Here is a 9,433-nt window from a genome sequence, read left to right as displayed (position 1 = left end):
TGTCTTTTTGCTGGATTCCAAACAAAAGGTGTCGATTTTATTTTATTATTATTTTTTTTATTGAAGTACAGTTGATCTACAATATTGTGTTAGTTTCAGGTGTACAGCAAAGTGAATCAGCTATACATATACATATATCCACTCCTTTTTAGATTCTTTTAAGGCGTCAACTTTAAAATGCTGCCTGAAAGGAATTCTTGTTGAGAAAGCCTTCTCCAACTGCTTTTGCATAAAGACAGCCATTTTTTGGTTTGTTTAAATGCTCAGTTATCATCCTGACTTAATTCTGTGGGATTGCCTGAATGTTGCTGTGCGTTCTCTCTAGCTGAAGCCGGTGGGAAGACCACCTTGAGTTGCGCTAGTGAGTGATGCTTGAGTCACACCTGCCCACGACACGTAGTCGTGTGTCCTGTCGGGTAGGTTGAGGAGAAGGATGGAATGAAGCCAGCAAGCCCGTCTTTCGGGAGGCTGACAGGCTAACTCCCAGACCAACGCACTTTAAGTTCCAGTGTCAACGAAAGGCCTCTGAACGAGAAGCAGCGCCAGGCCGTCTCCATATATACGACTGCAAAACGTGGACCCATGTGCAACTGCCACTTACTGAAGAGTGCATTTAGTGTCCTCCTCAAGCCGCACTTAACAACTACTGACAAGACAACATGGTCTTGGCACCTGGCCAAGCCCTAGCAGTAACACAGTGTTTGTCATAACACGACTTTGCTGGACAGGAAGCGTGAGGAGCACAGCTGACAGGAAGGGGGGGCGCAGCTGTCACGTCCGCTACTGAAGATCTGGAACACGACCAGCGAGGGCTGAAGAAATGCCTCCAAAGTAGCCCAAAGCACCCTAAAGCATATGTTCAAATGTTGGAGCCTAGCCATGAATGGCTCAACTGCGGAAACAACACGGAAACACTGGACCGACACATAGTAGTGGCGAATATAATAAGGTGGGCTTTTTGGGGTTTTTTTTTTGAGGAAAACATGTAGGACAATGGAGTCTAAATCTTCAACTGTCATTAACTTTCACAACTTAGGGCAATGCCTGCACTCTCCTGCTTGCCCTTGGGTGTTTTTGTTTCAAGTGAGAGCCTCCAACATGTAGCTCGCTCCCCAAGTGTGTTTTTTTAGGGCATCTACGAGTGGCTTACTTGGCATTCCTAATCTGGGAAATGGCAAATATTGTATTTTCTGAGTCCCACATTCTGGAATTCATGAAAGGAACTATATAAAATGTATTCATATGTCCTAAACACATCGTGATTACTAATCAGTATGCTAAGCAAATTGGCAGGTGTGTTCGGATGCTCCAATTATTATTTTATTTATTGACAAAATAAAGTTCCTTGCAGACTCACATAGAGCAGTAAAATAGAAAGGAGACCTCGGGTTGGCCAGATAAACAAGCTGAAATACGCCTAGCTGCAAAGAGAGTAATTTCAGAGCCACATTATCCCTATAGCCTACAGGTATATCCAGAGGCTTCAAGATGTGTTTCAGGAAAGTCATGTAAATTCTTTGGTCAGAAACACCTGGGGAAACGTCTTCCTGATCTGCCCTGGAAACCTGTGGTTAAATAAAGAATATCAAGCACGTGCTGTGCTTTGGGATCTTTGATAGGCACTTGGGATACCATTTAACAACATTAATGAAAGCAGTCAGAAAATGTTAGCTATATACCAGGCACCTCTCCATGTTCTACCTCTGTTAGTTTAATTAATTATCACAACAACAGTTTTATTATTGTAAGCAATTTTATTAATTTATTAAACTACTTATTATTTCATAAATCATTATTTTGTATTTGTTATTATTGTGAGGAAATTGAGATGGGGCACAACGCACAGGTTTCCCAAATGTTCATTGTTTTGCCTGTATTTGAACTTTTCACTCTCTGGCTCTAGGGTCTGGGTGGGCAATTGGCATCACACGGCTTCCCTGAGATGCTTTCTGTCCATTGCTGTTTATTGTGGATTCTCTTCTCTCTCAGATAATTAAATGCTGCTGATCCATTTTTACCTTTTCCATTAATCTTTGAGGTTCTACACAGGACCAGCTGCTTGTTTGTTGCAAACTGATCTTATAATTCCCTGTTTGATTACTAAAAACTAAATTTTTAGAGTAAGAATATTTTTCTTCACTTCTAAAGAAAAATATTTCAAATGTAAAAAAATGAAAATTTGTACTACCAAATGAAGAAAAAGTACTACATCTGCAGATGAAGTACATGAAATGAGCTTCCAAAGAACAAGCCTGTATAAAAATACCAGTGGATTAATTTCATGGCTGTGGATGAAGAATTTAAAATATCTTTTTTTGTTTGTTTTTAGTGATTTCTCAGCTGAGTTATGTCTTAAAGAAATGTCTTGATTACCCAGAAGTTCCTTATACTGGCATACTTTTCAATGTCCTATTATAAAATTAATTAAAATAGAAAAGTAAAAACTATACAAATAATATTGGAATAAAATGTTCTATTAGAGATCTCTTCTACTTGGCTTCTGCTCTGACTACATTACCTATGGCCAAAATGTGTTTATAGAATCACCAGAGCTTGGTTGATTATCTCCTGTACACACACTTATAGATAAATCAAACTTACACATTAAAGAGCACCCAGAAGAGGGATAGTCATCGAGTTTGGGATTAACATGTACACACTGCTGTATGTAAAGTGGATAACCAACAAGGACCTACTGTATAGCACAGGGAACTCTGCTCAGCATTCTGTAACAACCTAATTGGGAAAAGAATTTGAAAATGAATAGATACATGTATACGTATAACTGAATCACTTTATGGTACACCTGAAACTAACACAACATTGTTAATCAACTATACTCCAATATAAAATAAAAAGTTAAAAAAAAGAGCTGTGTGGCAATAATAACTCCTACTTCTTCCACAGAGTCAGGTGTCAGTAAAAAGCATCCCTCCATTTATGTAATGTATCTAATGGGAGTTTTTCCAAGCCCCACTTCTCAAGGAGCAGTCTCAGTCTTGCCAGTTCTTAACAGCACTCTTTCAATACAGAATTCACCTGCTACGCTCTACGCACTCCCTCAGACCTGACACTAGTGCATCACACAGGGGGTAACAGCGAGTGTGTTCTTGTTAAAGCTCTGATGTCCTTCTGCACCAGTTCTGGGCCAGACCTCTCTTTTCCTTTATGCATTCCTGCCTCTGGCTTTCCACTTCAGGAAGAGCCCTCTGCCTCCACTTTTCTCAGATAATAAGCATACAGAAAGCTACTTAGTCTTTCTTTGGTTATATCTACACTTTTTTTTAAAACTGACTTTAAGCTCTGGGAAAGCTGGATTGTCTGTGTCTTTACTGGGATTTATCTCAGCATCTGACACGGCATCTGATGCATAATAGACTCAGTAGAAATTTGACAAATGGATTAATGAATACCATTGGGAATATTTGTGAATATTACTGGTCTTGACAGCCAGACAGTACTTAAACCTCTTTTTCCTTTTTATTCCCCTTTCTTTTTATAACTGAAGTATATTTGATCTACAATGTTGTGTTACAAAGTGATTCAGTTATATATATTCTTCTCCATTATAGTTTATTACAAGATATTGCCTATAGTTCCCTGTGCTATATAGTAGGACCTTGTAATTTATCTATTTTATATATAGTAGTTTGTATCTGCTAATCCCAAACTCCTAATTAATCCCTCTCCCCTCCTTAAACCTCTTTTTCTATCTGTGTTGGGTGAATTCTTTACAGAATTCTGGATTTTCAGCGCCCAGAGCACTTGCTTTTCTGAGCTGAGGGCATCTCAGAATTTACAGAGCACTTTTCCAGGAGGCATTGTCATTAGCTAGACTTTCTCTCTGAACTAAAAGTGACTCTGTACCCAGCATCTCCTCCTGACTGCTGATCTGGTAGCTCCTCACCCACTGGGTCCCCTGGCTTTCACATCTCTGACTCTGGTAGATCTGAAACCCAGTTTCTCTTCTGCTCCCCACACATTAGACCTTAGATACCTTGGAGACTTATCTAAGACAACATTTTCTAGTAGAGAAAGTTTTCTTCAGTTTGCTTTTCTTTGTTCTCTGTAATACAAGCATAAGTGTTAGCTCTTTTGAAGAGAGATGGGCAGATATGTAGGTAAATAGATGCTGTAGGAATTTGCATAAAGCTACTGTCTAGGGATGTTAATATGACGTATTGCTTAATTAGGAGAGTAAGTCTTTAGCAGTAAAAACTCATCTCTACAATTACTTCTTTGAATCAAATCTGCTTACATAGAGTTCAAGAATTTTTTTACAGCGTGCCATTCGTAAAACATTAAAATGTGTTCATTTCATCTTTTATTAGTATTTTATATTAGTGCCCCTGTGTACATATACTTGCCTCCTAAGGAGAGGAATTTTTAATATAACATAACTTAAATATAAGCCATACACATATGGCCCTTGTATTATCTCCTCTATATTTTGAGAAAGAAATGAAAGATGCTTTCTCTATATCATTTCCTATTCCCCATACTTGCGTTTCTACATTCCTCTCTCCACTCCTATTTTCTCCTACTTTAAGACAGCAATGCTGTTGATAGAACAGACTTTTCTAAGGAAAATGTGTTTTGTATTTAGTACTGCATTTTGGGTTTAGTATTGCCAGGACTGATGAAAGTTTCAAATAAATTCTGCTCTAGAGTGTGAATTGGGTAGAGGTAGCAGGAAGTTTTCTATCTCTAAGAGTTTAATTTCCTTTTCATTCCTTCTTTTTTCTAAAGTCATAGAAATTCAGAAACTGCTAGATTGTTTTCCTCCAATAATCCACAATTCCCAGTGGAAACACTGTGGTGGAGCTGTAAAATCTGGCTTCAATTTCTTGCCTAAAATCGGGATAATTCATTCTCCAAACTCAGAGAATGACAGATAAGCATATAGCACAGCGTTTGGTTGTTTGCTTTAAATTAAGTGTGATTTTTAACATCATAGGATATAAGTGCAATGTATGGCCAAAGACATTGAAAAATACAGTCATTCAACATGATGGATATGTGAAATAGTTCTTTTCTTGAGGAAGGAAATGTGGGAGGATTAGTTAGTTTTTTGGTTTCTCAGAAACGAGGGAAGTAAGTTTGAAAAGTGACTGAAGCTTCCACTTCTGGAAATATGACTAACTGAATGTCCTGAAAAAAATTCCTAGTTTTAAATATAAATATATATAATAAAATATGTAAATATATATATATATATATATATAAATTCAGCATAGCTGAATTAGCAACAGTTAAGAGACATATCATCAAAGGACAAAAACCATTAGGCTAACCCCAGATAAATAAGCAGGTGCTGAAGTTGATGGCTCTGTGGGGTCACCTACAGATTTCCAGGGTCCTAGAGCTTTCAATTTAGTAGAATGAAGGATAGGACAGTTGACAAAGTCTCTGGCCCATTCAATGCAGGGAACTGTATTAGAGGCACCACATAAAGTGGGCTTTTCTCTGAAACCAAATTCTACAGGGTGTGCACCGGAAAACACACACACACCCAATGGGGATAGTGTGAAAACTTGCTTATTTCCATCCGAACTCTAGGTAGAGAGAAAATACCTGCCATATGAGATTTTAGTCATAAGCAGCCAACCTCATGAATGTATGGAACCCATAATCGCTGTGGAACTGAAAAGATTCCAGAGCAAGTACTAAATGGAAGTAGTCACAGCATGGTGGTGACACTGGCACTTGGGTAGAACAAATACATGCATTTTCTAGAAAAGTGTTCTTAACTATTCTTAAAGCAAAGATGCAAAGAATTCCCCCAGATGAAATTTCAAGGGATATGAGCTCAGAACACAAAATACATGAGCAAACAAACCATTTGCTGTGTCAGTGGAATCAATGAAAGCAGAATCAAACATGCAAGAAACACTTTGCAACACTTTTAATTACTAATAAACACGAGTACTTTTAAATACTTAAGGAAATAATTTTTGAGAGAGTAACCAGAGAATAGTAAACATTTGGGGGAATACTGCTCCTATGAACTGAATTTTTGTGTTTCCCCCAAATTCACATTAGCCTCTAATGTGATGATATTTGGAGATATGACCCTTGGGAGGAACTTGTGGTTAAATGAGGTCATGGGGGCAGGACCTTGATCTGATCAGATTAGGGTCCTTATAAAAAGAAACAGCAGAGAGCTTTTTTTGTCTCTCTCTACCATGTGAGGACGCAGAGAAAGAGGCTGTCGGCAAACCGGTAGGAGGGCCCCCGCCAGAGCTCAGCCACGATGGCGCTTGGATCTTGGACTTCCAGCCTCCAGAACTGTGAGAAATAAATGTTTGTTGTTTAAACCATGCAGCGTGTATGTTGTTACAGCAGCCTGAGCAGACTAATACAACTGCAAAGACTGTTCCTTCCAAAGAGGGTTTGTGTTTACTTTGACCAGATTCCTTGACAGCTTCTTTTTTAACTTTCTTTCTTATTTTCTGGTCCTTGTTTGCTTTATGTGAAAACTGTAGGCCTAATTCCCCATATTTTGAGACTCATAGGCTTTGTCTTCTGACCTCTGTACAGCCCTTAAGGTAACAAACGCTCAGCATTAATAAGGCCCCCCATTTGTCATTCCCATTGTGTAGCCAGATCTTCAGCACAGTACCCCTACCTGTGGTTTCTAATAACCTCTGTACTTCAGGACCTAAAGGTTTCCTTTACTTTCTTAAAAGTTCAATAGTTCATTATACAATCATCATTTTAACAAATATTTACACATCTAAACTTCTTTGCTGTGGAAGTGTAACTTCTAACACCCCCCCCCAAAAAAAAAGATGCTCTCCACCTTTTGGTTATGCCCTAGTTTTACATTATAGTTTGGAGAGACAGGCAATATAGAACATCCTTAGTAAAAAGTGAACTTTAGAACATGCTAGAAGGTGTTAAGTGTTATAAAAAATTAGACTGGGCATGTTGTGATTTTACTAATTTGAGCTGACTCTGATAGAGCTCATTAGGAAGGTAACATTTGAACAGAGACCAAAAACAGGCAAGGGAGTTGCCATCCCATATCTGGAAGAAGAGTGTACCCAGCAAAGCAAAGAGACCTTGCAAAGGCCCTCAGTCAGGAGCATGTCTGGAATGTTCAAAGAACACGAAGGAAGCCAGCATGGCTGGTGGCCAAGCAGAATGAATAAAACGGACAGCAATAAGAGATGAGATCAGAGAAAAGTAATAGGGAGAGGTAGAGGAGGGAGTTATCAGGGCTGGGTAGAAATGTCCTGTAGGGTTTTGGGTTTTTTTTTCACTGCTAGGTTTTTCATTATATTTCGTGTAAATTTCTAGTTGTTTCCAGCTGGAGGTCTCACTGACTTTATGGTCAATACAATTGCCCTAAAATATTTCTGCCCCTTTTTTAATAAAGCATCTAGTTTATGAGCTGTGCTTTATTTATTTAATATCAATCCATGACAATATTCTTCTTTTACCGTTAAGAAGATGATATCAGAATAGGTTAAGTAACTTGGCTACCACATCTTGTTAGGACTGGAGTGAATGCAGTGATCGGTCCACACTAACATATGTTTCCAATTACACTTTCAGTCTCCCTTGGGCAATGGATAGGACTTCCTATCAGCAGAGATAAGAAACTGACATAGAGAAAATGAATACGATGGAAACTCAGAAGACTCTCTGGCATCTTTATTTTTCTGGAGCCATCAAGAATAAATCTTATCTCTGAAACACATCACAAATCTTTCATTATTCACACTAATCATTTTCTGTATTCCTTAAGGTTGCATCATTTATCTAACATTCTCCTTCTCTTTTATGCTCTTACAGTTATTGGATTTTTTCTATAATATAACACTAACTGCTTTGTGCAACAATTTACATGATTTCCTCATTCAAGGGTAAGCACCTTGAAAGCATTAATGGTACCTTAGTGCTACGGACTGAATACAAGTGTTCTCCAACATTCATATGTTGAAGCCCTAGTTCCCAATGTGATAATATTTAGAGGTAAGGCCTTTGGGAAGCAATTAGATTTAGATGTAACCATGAGAGTAGCACCCTCATGATGGGATTAGTGCCCTTATAAGGAGGGGAAGGGACCAGAACTTGTCTCTCCTCACCATGTGAGGATATAGCAAGAAGCTGGCCATTTGCACGCCAAAAGAGAGTTTCTCACCTAAACCCACCAGGCTGGCACCCTGATCTTGGACTTTCCAGCCTCCAGAACTCTAAGAAATAAATTCCTGTTTATAAGCCACCCATTCTATGTTATTTGTTTATATAGCAGCAGTTAGTCATCATTGTTTTCCTATAATTGATGCAGCGTAGGGCTCCAAGTATCCACTCAATACTATTTGTTTAATGAATGATGCTGTATTGAAACCATATCATAATTATAATACTTGATGGATCTGAGGAAGGAGTTCATTGAAATGAAAGGAGGCAGTTGAAGACATATATCCTTTTTAAAATTTGGCTTGGTGTCATTTTGAGTTCCAAAATTTAGACATAATTTAATGGAAACTAATGAGGAAAATCTGCAAAAAATATATTACAGGTGATTGTTTTTCTTCTAAGATATAATTTGAAATTACATTGTAAGTTTTTTTATGTGGTTTAATTTTTTTTTACAACCAGGTTAACAGAATTTCTGCCAACTCTAGTAAATTATGCATATGTTTAAAAAACAATCTAACAAATGATGATTTTTAAAGAAACAGGTTAAGACAAAATAACATCCATTCATATATTCAAGTAGCAAAATATCTGTAAAACAGACATTTTCTCAAAGAAAAAAATTTCCTAGAAATCTTATAAATGGACATTTAAAAGATCAAATCTACTCGTTATTTTATTCTAGATGTTTTATTATTTTGAAAAGGAGAGATACCCTTTATTCCCCTCATAGTTTTACATAATTTATTGGAATCTTATCAAATGACAATAATGACTTACATTTACTTATTTTAACCACTAGACACTAATATCAGGCCACTCCTAAGTTGTATGTAGTATTCTACGGCCAAAGAAGAGAGAGATTCTCATTTTAATGACATATAGTTATGGCTGTCACATCACCACTCTTTTGGGGACAGTCATAATTTTAAATATTTTGTCCTATCATCATTACAAACAAGCATTTTCTTATTAGACTGATAGTTCAACATGGGGTGAGACAATATGATAAAATGTTCAATCTAAAGAAGCCAAATAATCCTAACTCCAATATTCCAGTGGTATCCACTTTGGAATATCACCAGAGAACTCAAATTTATTCCCTCTCTCTCTCTCTCCCCTTCTCTCTCCTTCTGAAAATAATAGTTATTTTCAAGCTAGAAATTTACCTAAGAAGTTAAAATGTTGGGTTAAAATTACTGCTCCTGAAGAACATTTTGAAATCAAGCCAGAGTGAAATCCTCTCATTTTGTTACACAGAGGCTGAGGTTTTCTTGAAAGTCAG

Source organism: Lagenorhynchus albirostris, chromosome 14 (genome assembly GCF_949774975.1).
Source record: "Lagenorhynchus albirostris chromosome 14, mLagAlb1.1, whole genome shotgun sequence".
NCBI lineage: Eukaryota > Metazoa > Chordata > Mammalia > Artiodactyla > Delphinidae > Lagenorhynchus > Lagenorhynchus albirostris.
Note: the sequence above shows the minus strand (reverse complement) of the source record.